Source organism: Lipotes vexillifer, unplaced genomic scaffold (genome assembly GCF_000442215.2).
Source record: "Lipotes vexillifer unplaced genomic scaffold, Lipotes_vexillifer_v1.1 scaffold69, whole genome shotgun sequence".
Classification (NCBI taxonomy): Eukaryota; Metazoa; Chordata; class Mammalia; order Artiodactyla; family Lipotidae; genus Lipotes; species Lipotes vexillifer.
This window is the reverse complement of record NW_006790942.1, coordinates 4,356,631-4,369,353: the sequence shown is the minus strand read 5'-3', so window position 1 is coordinate 4,369,353 and position 12,723 is coordinate 4,356,631. Positions and strand designations below refer to the sequence as shown.

Genomic DNA, 12,723 nt, shown 5'->3' with positions numbered 1-12,723 from the left:
GTGGGTACGTGTGCTATTTCTGCAGTCAGATTGTCTACATTTGAATCGTGGTTCTGTCCTTTTTCCTTCCCATGACCTTAGACAAGTTATTTTTCTGCAGCTCTGTTTCCTTTTAAGTGACAATGGGATAATAAAGTACCTGCCCAATCTTCTCATCACACTTTTTTTTTTTTTTAAACATCTTTATTGGAGTATAATTGCTTTACAATGGTGTGTTAGTTTCTGCTTTATAACAAAGTGAATCAGCTATATGTATACATACATCCTCATACCCCCTCCCTCTTGCGTCTGCCTCCCACTCTCCCTATCCCACCCCTCTAGGTGGTCACAAAGCACCGAGCTGATCTCCCTGTGCTAGGGGCTGCTTCCCACTAGCTATCTATTTTACATTTGGTAGTGTGTATACGTCCACGCCACTCTCCCACTTCGTCTCAGCTTCCCCTTCCCCCTCCCCGTGTCCTCAAGTCCATTCTCTACGTCTGCGTCTTTATTCCTGTCCTGCCCCTAGGTTCTTCAGAACCCTTTTTTTTTTTTTTTAGATCCCATATATGTGTGTTAGCATATGGTATTCATTTTTCTCTTTCTGACTTACTTCACTCTATATGACAGACTCTAGGTCCATCCACCTCACTACAAGTAACTCAGTTCGTTTCTTTTATGGCTGAGTAATATTCCATTGTATATATGTGCTACATCTTCTTTATCCATTCATCTGTCGATGGACACTTAGGTTGCTTCCATGTCCTGGCTATTGTAAATAGAGCTGCAATGAACACTGTGGTACATGACTCTTTTTGAATTATGCTTTTCTCAGGGTACATGCCCAGTAGTGGGATTGCTGGGTCATATGGTAGTTCTATTTGTAGTCCTTTAAGGACCCGCCATACTGTTCTCCATAGTGGCTGTATCAATTTACATTCCCACCAACAGTGCAAGAGGGTTCCCTTTTCTCCACACCCTCTCCAGCATTTATTGTTTCTAGATTTTTTGATGATGGCCATTCGGACCGGTGTGAGGGGATACCTCATTGTAGTTTTGATTTGCATTTCTCTAATGATTAGTGATGTTGAGCATTCTTTCACGTGTTTGTTGGCAATCTGTATATCTTCCTTAGAGAAATGTCTATTTAGGTCTTCTGCCCATTTTTGGATTGGGTTGTTTGTTTTTTTGATATTGAGCTGCATGAGCTGCTTGTGTGTTTTGGAGATTAATCCTTTGTCAGTTGCTTCTTCAGCAAATATTTTCTCCCATTCTGAGGGTTGTCTTTTCGCCTTGTTTATGGTTTCCTTTGTTGTGCAAAAGCTTTTAAGTTTCATTAGGTCCCATTTGTTTATTTTTGTTTTTATTTCCATTTCTCTAGGAGATGGGTCCGAAAGGATCTTGCTGTGATTTATGTCATAGGGTGGTCTGCCTTTGTTTTCCTCTAAGATTTTTATCGTGTCTGGCCTTACATTTAGGTCTTTAATCAATTTTGAGTTTATTTTTCTGTACGGTGTTAGGGAGTGTTCTAATTTCATTCTTTTACATGTAGCTGTCCAGTTTTCCCAGCACCACTTATTGAAGAGGCTGTCTTTTCTCCAATGTATATTCTTGCCTCCTTTATCAAAGATAAGGTGACCGTATGTGCGTGAGTTTATCTCTGGGCTTTCTATCCTGTTCCATTGATCTATATTTCTGGGTTTGTGCCAGTACCATACATACTGTCTTGATTACTGTAGCTTTGTAATATAGTCTGAAGTCAGGGAGCCTGATACCTCCAGCTCTGTTTTTCTTTCTCAAGACTGCTTTGGCTACTCGGGGTTTTTGTGTTTCCATACAAACTGTGAAATATTTTGTTCTAGTTCTGTGAAAAATGCCATTGGTAGTTTGATAGGGATTGCACTGAACCTGTAGATTGTTTTGGGTAGTAGAGTCATTTTCACAATGTTGATTCTTCCACTCCAAGAACATGGTATATCTCTCTATCTGTTTGTATCATCTTTAATTTCTCTCATCAGTGTCTTATAGTTTTCTGCATACAGATCTTTTGTTCCCTTAGGTAGGTTAATTCCTAGGTATTTTATTCTTTTTGTTGCAATGGTAAATGGGAGTGTTTCCTTAAATTCTCTTTCAGATTTTTCATCATTAGTGTACAGGAATGCAAGAGATTTCTCTGCATTAATTTTGTATCTTGCCACTTTACTAAATTCATTGATTAGCTCTAGTAGTTTTCTGGTGGCATCTTTAGGATTCTCTATGTATAGTATCATGTCATCTGCAAACAGTGACAGCTTTACTTCTTCTTTTCCGATTAGGATTCCTTTTATTTCTTTTTCTTCTCTGATTGCTGTGGCTAAAACTTCCAAAACTATGTTGAATAATAGTGGTGAGAAAGGGCAACCTTGCCTTGTTCCTGATCTTAGAGGAAATGGTTTCAGCTTGTCACCATTGAGAACGATGTTGGCTGTGGGTTTGTCATATATGGCCTTTATTATGTTGATGTATATTCCCTCTATGCCTACTTTCTGGAGAGTTTTTATCATAAATGGGTGTTGAATTTTGTTGAAAGCTCTTTCTGCATCTATTGAGATGATTATATGGTTTTTCTCCTTCAATTTGTTAATATGGTTTATCACATTGATTGATTTGCATATATTGAAGAATCCTTGCATACCTGGGATAAAGTCCACTTGACCATGGTTTTATGGATCCTTTTAATGTGCTGTTGGATTCTGTTTGCTAGTATTTTGTTGAGGATTTTTGCATCTATATTCATTAGTGACATTGGCCTGTAATTTTCTTTCTTTGTGACATCCTTGTCTGGTTTTGGTATCAGGGTGATGGGGGCCTCGTAGGATGAGTTGGGGAGTGTTCCTCCCTCTGCTATATTTTGGAAGAGTCTGAGAAGGATAGGTGTTAGCTCTTCTCTAAATGTTTGATAGAATTCGCCTGTGAAGCCATCTGGTCCTGGGCTTTCGTTTGTTGGGAGATTTTTAATCACGGTCTCAATTTCGGTGCTTGTGACTGGTCTGTTTATATTTTCTATTTCTTCCTGGTTCAGTCTTGGAATGTTGTGCTTTTCTAAGGATTTGTCCATTTCTTCCAGGCTGCCCATTTTTTTGGCGTATAGTTGCTTGCAGTGATCTCTCATGATCCTTGGTATTTCTGCAGCTGTTCCTTCTCCCTTTTCATTTCTGATTCTGTTGATTTGAGTCCTCTCCCTTTTTTTCTTGATGAGTCTGGCTAATGGTTTATCAATTTTGTTTATCTTCTCAAAGAACCAGCTTTTAGTTTTATTGATCTTTGCTATTGTTTCCTTCATTTCTTTTTCATTTATTTCTGATCTGATCTTTATAATTTCTTTCCTTCTGCTAACTTCGGAGTTTTTTTGTTCTTCTTTCTCTAATTGCTTTAGGTGTAAGGTTAGGTTGTCTATTTGAGACGTTTCTTGTTTCTTAAGGTAGGCTTGTATAGCTATAAACTTGCCTCTTAGAAGTGCTTTTGCTGCATCCCATAGGTTTTGGGTCATTGTGTTTTCATTGTCATTTGTTTCTAGGTAGTTTTTGATTTCCTCTTTGATTTCTTCAGTGATCACTTCGTTATTAAGTAGTGTATTGTTTAGCCTCCATGTGTTTGTATTTTTTACAGATTTTTTCCTGTAATTGATATCTAGTCTCATAGCGTTGTGGTCGGAAAAGATACTTGATGCAATTTCAATTTTCTTAAATTTACCAAGGCTTGATTTGTGACCCAAGGTATGATCTATCCTGGAGAATGTTCCATGAGCACTTGAGAAGAAAGTGTATTCTGTTGTTTTGGGATGGAATGTCCTATAAATATCAATTAAGTCCATCTTGTTTAATGTCATTTAAAGCTTGTGTTTCCTTATTTATTTTCATTACGGATGTCTGTCCATTGGTGAAGGTGGAGTGTTAAAGCCCCCTACTATGATTGTGTTACTGTCGATTTCCCCTTTTATGGCTGTTAGCATTTGCCTTATGTATTCAGGTGCTCCTATGTTGGGTGCATAAATATTTAAAATTGTTATATCTTCTTGGATTGATCCCTTGATCATTATGTAGTGTCCTTCTTTGTCTCTTATAATAGTCTTCATTTTAAAGTCTATTTTGTCTGATATGAGAATTGCTAATCCAGCTTTCTTTTGATTTCCATTTGCATGGAATATCTTTTTCCATCCCCTCACTTACAGTCTGTACGTGTCCCTAGGTCTGAAGTGGGTCTCTTGTAGACAGCATATATATGGGTCTTATTTTTTGTTTGCTTGTTTGTTTGTTTTGTGGTTTGTGGGCCTCTCACTGTTGTGGCCTCTCCCGTTACGGAGCACAGGCTCCAGACGCACAGGCCCAGCGGCCATGGCTCACGGGCCCAGCCTCTCCGCGGCATGTGGGATCTTCCCGGACCGGGGCATGAACCCGCGTCCCCTGCATCGGCAGGCGGACTCTCAACCACTGCGCCACCAGGGAAGCCCACGGGTCTTGTTTTTGTATCCATTCAGCCAGTGTATGTCTTTTGCTTGGAGCATTTAATCCATTTACATTTAAGATAATTATCAATATGTATGTCCCTATTACCATTTTCTTAATTGTTTTGGGTTTGTTATTGTAGGTCTTTTCGTTCTCTTGTGTTTCCTGCCTAGAGAAGTTCCTTTAGCATTTGTTGTAAAGCTGGTTTGGTGGTGCTGAATTCTCTTAGCTTTTGCTTGTCTGTAAAGCTTTTAATTTCTCTGTTGAATCTGAATGAGATTCTTTCTGGGTAGAGGATTCTTGGTTGTAGGTTTTTCCCTTTCATCACTTTAAATATGTCCTGCCAGTCCCTCCTGGCTTGCAGAGTTTCTGCTGAAAGATCAGCTGTTAACCTTATGGGGATTCCCTTGCATGTTATTTGGTGTTTTTCACTTGTTGCTTTTAATATTCTTTCTTTGTATTTAATTTTTGATAGTTTGATTAATATGTGTCTTGGCATGTTTCTCCTTGGATTTATCCTGTATGGACTCTCTGCACTTCCTGGGCTTGATTGGCTATTTCCTTTCCCGTATTAGGGAAGTTTTCAACTGTAATCTCTTCAAATATTTTCTCAGTCCCTTTGTTTTTCTCTTCTTCTTCTGGGACCCCTATAATTCGAATGTTGGTGCATTTAATGTTGTCCCATAGGTGTCTAAGACTGTCCTCAATTTTTTTTTTTTTTTTTTTTTTTTTTTTGTGGTACGTGGGCCTCTCAATGTTGTGGCCTCTCCCGTTGTGGAGCACAGGCTCTGGATGTGCAGGCTCAGCGGCCATGGCTCACAGGCCCAGCCGCGCCGCGGCAAGTGGGATCTTCCCGGACCGGGGCACGAACCCATGTCCCCTGCATTGGCAGGCGGACTCTCAACCACTGCGCCACCAGGGAAGCCCTCCGCATCCTTTGATAATGTAAATTTATAAGAATAATGAGCTCCTTTGGGGGATTCTTTGTTTCTCTGAACTCACTGGACTGTACTCATTTCATTTATTGATTTTTGGCTGTGTTGGGTCTTCGTTTCTGTGTGAGGGCTTTCTCTAGTTGCGGCGAGAGGGGGCCACTCTCCATCGCGGTGCGTGGGCCTCTCACTAGCGTGGCCTCTCTTGTTGCGGAGCACAAGCTCCAGAAGTGCAGGCTCAGTAGTTGTGGCTCCCGGGCCCAGTTGCTCCGCGGCATGTGGTATCCTCCCAGACCAGGGCTCGAACACGTGTCCCCTGCATTAGCAGGCAGACTCTCAACTACTGCGCCACCAGGGAAGCCCCTGTACTCATTTTAATGCAGTATTGTTTTGAAACCAGAAAACAGCAACAAAACTAGACCTCCTCCCTTTTCAAGCCCTCACACTGCTTATGGGGACCAACAAAAACAGTTACACTCAAACATTGTCAGTTTTAATTTCTATTCCTTGATGAAGATGAAATCTGATTGGTACCATGGCAACACGTTGCCTGGAGAATCCAATAGGTATTACTTGTACACAATCTCGCTCACAAATTCTCTTTTTAAGTGTTAGGAGAGGTGTGACCTTCTCCAAGAATGCACTAAATTTAAAAAGGTTGAAGAAAATCCAATTAGTGTTTCCAGAACTACTTTTCTGGGGTCTGATAATACCAGATTATTGTTTCACATTTTTCCCCCCTGTATTCACTAGGTGCAGGCAAAGCATCCTGACCAGCATCAAGTAAGTGGAGAATTGAGGCACCACTGGGGCATGGAGGCACAATGAACTTACGGAGTTCTGGTGTTTTTCTTTGACTTTTGATATTTCAGTTCGTTGACTTTTTCTACCTTCCTTCCTTCCTTCCTTCCTTTCTTCATTCCTTCCTTCCTTCCAGGAAGAAGCAGTGATGTAGACAAGACATCAGAGTTAACTATTCCCCATGTGATGTAAGAGGATGCTTCTTGAGTACCTGCCATATACTGGGCCTGATTCAGGGCATTTGTCCTTCACAATGTCTCAGCAAATTCTTCCAGGTGCCTTTCTTATGAGGTAGGGATTGCTTTCCCCACTCCTCTGATGAAGAAATAGAGGCAGACAAGTAGCGAAATGAGCCGCAGCTCAAAGTTATTAGGTGGTGGAGCCAAGATCACAACAAAGTCCGTTGAATCTGAACTCTCTCTCCATTCTGTTCCTTGAGGAGGCAGGCTGCATCTCTCTCTCTCATCCTCTGGGCGGTGGTGGAGGTTGGGGACAAGTGTCATTGTCATTAGGCATTATGACTTTCAGATATTGTGTTATAACTTGAGAAGCAGTCTGTCATGCCCTTTACCTTAAATACCATTTGCATTGGCACCCCGCAAAATGAAATAGTAAGGTATACATCTAACAAAATATGTACAATATCTATATGAAGAAAGCTATAAAACTCTAATGAAAGAAATCAAAGAACTAAATAAATGGAAAGGTATGCCATGTTCACGGAAGAAAAAAAAGAAGACCCAGTATTGGCAAGATGTCAGTTCTTCCCCCACTTGATCTATAGATTCAATTGAATCCCAGTCAAAATCCCAGCAAGTAATTTTGTGGATATTGATGAACTAATTCTAAAGTTCATGTGGAGGAGGCAAGAGACCCAGTACAGCCAACGTAATACAGAAGGCGAAGAATAAGGTTGGAGGACTGACCCTCGACCCAAGCTGAAGATTCCCTATAAAGCCCCAGTAATCAAGAAGTGTGATACTGGTGAAAAACCGACAAACACGTCAATAGAACAGAATGGAGGGTCTAGAAGAGGCCCACGTAAATGTAGTCAATTGATGTTTGACAAAGGAGCAAAGCCAACAGAGGAAAGATGGTCTTTCCAACAAGTAGTCCTGGAACAACTAGACATCCACGTGCAAGAAAAACGGAACCCAGACACAAACCGCATAAACTTCATAAAACTTAACTTAAAAAGGATCACACTGCAAAATGCAACACTACAAAACCCTTAGCAGATAACATAGGAGAGAACTGAGATGACCTTGAGTATAGTGATGACTTTTTAGATGCAACACCAAAGGCATGATCCATAGAATAAATAATGGGTAAGCTGAATTTCATTAAAATGAAAAACTCCTGCTCTGTAAAAAACACCATCAAGAAAACAAAATGAGGGCTTCCCTGGTGGTGCAGTGGTTGAGAGTCTGCCTGACGATGCAGGGGACACGGGTTCGTGCCCCGGTCCGGGAAGATCCCACGTGCCGCAGAGCGTCTGGTCCCGTGAGCCATGGCCGCTGAGCCTGCGCGTCCGGAGCCTGTGCTCCGCAGCAGGAGAGGCCACAAGAGTGAGAGGCCCGCGTACCTCAAAAAAAAAGAAAAAAAAGAAAACAAAACGACAAGCCGCAGACTGAGAGAAAGTATTTGCAAAAGACAACTGATAAAGGATTATTATTCAAAATATACAAAGAACCCTTAAAACTCAACAATAAAAAAAAATACGACAACCCAACTCAAAAAATGGGTGGAAGACCTTAACAGACACCTCATCAAAGAAGCATGGCAAAAAAGCATATAAAAAGATGCTCCAGATCATATGTCATCAAGAAAATGCAAACTAAGACAGCAGTGAGATACCACTATACACCTACTAAAATGTCCAAAATCCAAAACACTGATAACATCAAATGCTGGTGAGGAATTGTCATTCATTGCTGGTGGGAATGCAAGATGGTACAGCCACCCTGGAAGACAGTTTGGTGGTTTCTTGCAAAATTAAACATGCTTTTATCATATAATCCTTGGTATTTTCCTAAAGGAATTGAAAGATTTACGTCCACACAAAAACCTGCACACAAATGTTTACAGCAGCTTTATTCGTAATTGCCAAAACTGGGAAGCAACCAAGATGTCCTTCAGTAGGTGAATGGATAAATAAACTGTGGTCCATCCAGACACTGGAATATTATTCAGCACAAAAAGAGATGAGCTCACAAGCCATGAAGAGACGTGGTGGGACCTTAAATGCATATGACTTATTTTCCTGTGGGAGCCGCCGGGTTGAGAGGAGCGTGGCCTTTTCCTCTCCCCGCCCTGGCGTGTGCTCGTCCACTGATATCAGTGTACTCCAAAAAGGGGGAGTCATCTGGCAAAAATGTCACTTTGCCTGCTGTGTTCAAGGCTCCCACTTGACCAGTTATTGTGAACTTTGTTCACACCAACTTGTGCAAAAACAACAGACAGCCCTATGCTGTCAGTGAATTAGCAGGTCATCAAACCAGTGCTGAGCCTTGGGTACTGGCAGAGCTGTGGCTCGAATTCCCCGGGTTCAAGGTGGCAGGACTCACCACTCTGTCCAGGATGCTCTTGGAAATATGTGTCCTGGGGGACACGTGTTTGCGCCAACCAAGACCTGGCGACGCTGGCACCGCAGAGTGAATTCAACACCGAAGGGGTATGCCATCTGCTCTGCACTGGCTGCCTCGGCGTTAGCAGCGCTGGTCGCGTCTAAAGGTCATCGTATTGAGGAAGTTCCTGAACTTCCGTTGGTGGTTGAAGATAAAGATGAAGGCTACAAGAAGACCGAGGAGGCTGTTTTGCTTCTGAAGAAACTTAAAGCCTGGAATGATATCCAAAAGGTCTACGCCTCTCAGCAAATGAGACCGGGCAAAGGCAAAATGAGAAACCGTCGCTGTATCCAGCGCAGGGGACCCTGCATCATCTATAATGAGGACAGTGGTATCATCAAGGCATTCAGAAGCATCCCTGGAATTACTCTGCCTAATGTGAGCAAACCGAACCTTCTGAAACTTGCTCCAGGTGGGCATGTGCTACATTCCTGCATTTGGACTGAAAGTGCTTTCTGCAAGTTAGATGAGCTGTATGGCACTTGGCGTAAAGCTGCTCCCCTCAAGAGTAACTGCAACCTCCCCATATGCACATGACGCTCAGTACAGACCTTAGCAGAATCTTGAAAAGCCCAGAGATCCAAAGAGATCTCACGGGCAGCACGCGAGAGGATTCATCAGAGTGCCGGAGAGGAGTCCACCGAAAAGCCTAAGAATCACTCTGAAGCTCAACCCACATGCGAAGACCATGCGCCGGAACACCGTTCTTCACCAGGCCAAGAACCACAGAATCCGGATGGATAGGGCAGCAGCAGCACTAGAAGGCAAATCAGATGACAAGGGGCTTCCAGGCAAGACGCCTGCGGTGGGGAAGAAAGGAAAGGAGGCTGTTGGCATTAAGAAGCAGAAGAAGCCTGTGGTGGGCAAAAAGGCTGCAGTGACCAAGAAACCAGCAGCTGAAAAGAAGCCCGCAGAAAAGAGACCCACCTCAGAGAAAAAGAAGGCTGCTGCATAACCTTAAATTTGCTTATTACGTAGAGGTTAAATCATTTTGGACAGCTGATTTTGAATAAAGACCTGATTTTAAAAAATGCATATGACTCAAGTGAAAGAAGCCTATCTGAAAAGCCTACAGACTGTATGATTCCAACTATATGACATCCTGCAAAGGGAAAAGCTATGGAGACAGTAAAAAGATCAGTGGCTGCCAGGGATTGGGGGGGAGGGAGGGATGAACAAGAGGAGAACGTAGGATTTTTAGGGCAGTGAAAATGCTCTGTATGATATTATAATGATGGATATATGTCATTATACATTTGTCCAAACCCACAGAGTATACAACTCCAAGAGCGAACCCCACGTAAACTATGGATTTTGAGTGATAACGGTGTGTCAATACAGGTTCATCCCTGGTAACAAACGTGCCATCTGGTGGAGATGTTGATACCGGAGAAAGCCATGCCTCTGTGGAGGCAGGGACTATATGGGAAACCTCCATGCCTTCCCCTCAATTTTGCTGTGAACCTAAAACTGCTTTTAAAAATAAAGTCTATTAAAAAATGAAGAAAATATGACCACCAATTATAGGAATCTTATACTTTCTTAGACTGTAGAAAATATCTCAAAACTTACAATATGAATGCTAATAAGCTTGTGGAAAAAAGATTAGTTTCCATGTCTAATGGCATGAAGACGATGTGCTTGGAAAATGTAAAGAAAATGCACATTTGTTTTCCTCATAAATGTATATTCTTTCAAAAAACGTCAAGGCTGAATGTACCTCACGCTAAAAATATAGGTCAGTGGACAGATCAAAGTCTAAGTGGCATTTGCTGGAAGATCCCTGAGGTTTCAAAACCCTACTGGGACACCTCTGAGGTTAAGAGTCAAGATCACAACACGGGCAGTGGGCACTGGCCGTGCAGGGCAGAAGTGACCAAGGCCACAGAGAGCGCTCAGGGGGAGAGCAGGCTCGGATTTAATTCCAAGGTTAGGGAAAATCAATTCAAATGGGTTTACATCCATTTAAAAGAGAAAGAAAATGTGAATTTTGAAACCTCATTTCATAGCAAATTTAGAAACACGCTACGGGTGCCCTTTCCCTTCTGCATGTGAGACAGGAAGGAAGGAAGGGAGAAAATGGCCCACGTGGACCACTTGACACCCCCAAGTGCCAGACAGGAGGTTAAGGTCCTTATCATTGTTGATGTGATTCTAACACAACGTGGCGACTTAGATCAGGAAATTCTTTTTCAATCAGAGAAGCAAATTCTCAGTGTGGTTAAGGAACACACTGAAGGCTACAAGGTGAGTGAAAACGTAAAAGATCGTTCATGATGGATTGATGGGGATCTCCATGTTGGGGTCCTTTATCCATGAGAGGAGCCCTGAACGCTGGGCTCCGGTCCCAGCTCCACCTGCTACTGTCACCTTTGTTAACTCACACTAACGTTTGTTAACTACTAGGGTAGGAGAGCAGGAACTGGATTAGATAAAGATTTTGCTTTTGCTCTGCTTCTCAAGCCTACCGTTCACCACATGGCTTATGTCTTACATTTATGTCTCTTTCCTGAAACTTGTCCTCTTAGTCACTTCACTGATTTTCTTCTTGTCCCGATGGCAGTGATGTCATCATTGCCTAACAGACTAATAGAGTCTAATAGACTATTCGGCTCTCGTCTTGGCTGGTCCCTCATGAGCATCTCTTTTGAAATAACCGCCTTGGCCACCATATCACCGTGCTCTTCTGATGATCCCACTTCTCTCTTACTTCCTCTGTTTCACTGACTGGTCTTGGTCATCATTCTTCTAGCATTCAAATCAGTGCCTGCCATGGATAGGGACTCAACAAATGTTTGTCCAGTAAATAATGTAATAAATAATGATGAATTTTTTTCAGGTCTTAATTAAGACATTGTATTCCATTATTGAGAGATGTGTTGCTGGACCTTATATGGACAAAGATGTTCAGGACCCTCAAGCTTCAAGATCAAGTTCAAAGCATTCCCCTCCTACTTCTGGGAGTCGGTAGTGTTACAGCACATGCACCCCACGCTCTGACTTTCTCCTCAGGGCCCAGCAGAGCTGCCTCCCAAACATTTCTACGTTCAAACTCATTTCACTCATTCTTTAAGACCCAGTACCCTCTCTTTCACAAAATTCCCTATAGCATCTTTAAATTTGGAAAAACAATGTGTTCTTCTGGGCTCACGAAGCATTTGGAAAATGAAATTTTTTTCAAATGCCTTTTCTTTAATATCTTCTTCACTTATCTGCATTGAGTTTTAAAAAATCTGTGAATTTAAAAATCTATGCATTTCTTTACTCAGTCATTTATTCCAGAGGTCTATGTTAAAAATATCTATTGCCTTTTTACATACTAGCAGATGTGTTGTAGCTTTTCTTTAATTTGAATTTCAACTCAATGTTTTAGCTAACAAAAATCTGGTGGCACCTGCCTTCACAGAAGCCTACACACTGGAAAGGCCTACACTTCAACGCTACACTGGAGAACTTCACGCCCTATAAAATGGTCCAGGTGTGTGAAGTGATAAAATTATGGATGTTTTAAAAGTTTTGGAGGTTTGGAGTCTCCTTAGCCTCACGGACTCTCGGACTTTTTCTACAGCTGAGTGGAAAGCTGTGGAAACTTAGAATCACAATGAAAGTGCTGACAAAACCTTCCACAGGCAGCTCTCAGCAGGCCTGTCCTTCCGCAATCAGAAGCTCATTGTGAGCTTCGGGGAGTGAATCTCCATGTGGTTTTATGCTAAGGATGCTTACACACCAATTGAATCAGTTGCTCCTTTCTGCTCCTGCTTGCATCTGGCTCAGTGTGATGGGAGCTCATCCCTCCCGATTGCACACATATAGGCTCCCATGCATGAGTGAGCAGTACCGTGAAAAAAAGGCCTTTCTTAAATCAGTCAACAGGAAATGATCCCAGTTTTTTATTCCTGC

The 12,723-nt window shown here is 42.1% G+C and overlaps 1 protein-coding gene and 1 pseudogene across 1 annotated transcript in view; one reads left to right on the top strand and one right to left on the bottom strand.

Annotated features, from left to right (window-relative positions):
* The window catches only part of XKR4 (XK related 4), a 327,389-nt gene that overhangs the window by 82,258 nt on the left and 232,408 nt on the right, over positions 1-12,723 (bottom strand). The window lies entirely within an intron of this gene.
* Positions 8,447-9,778, top strand: LOC103080056 (60S ribosomal protein L4 pseudogene; annotated as a pseudogene).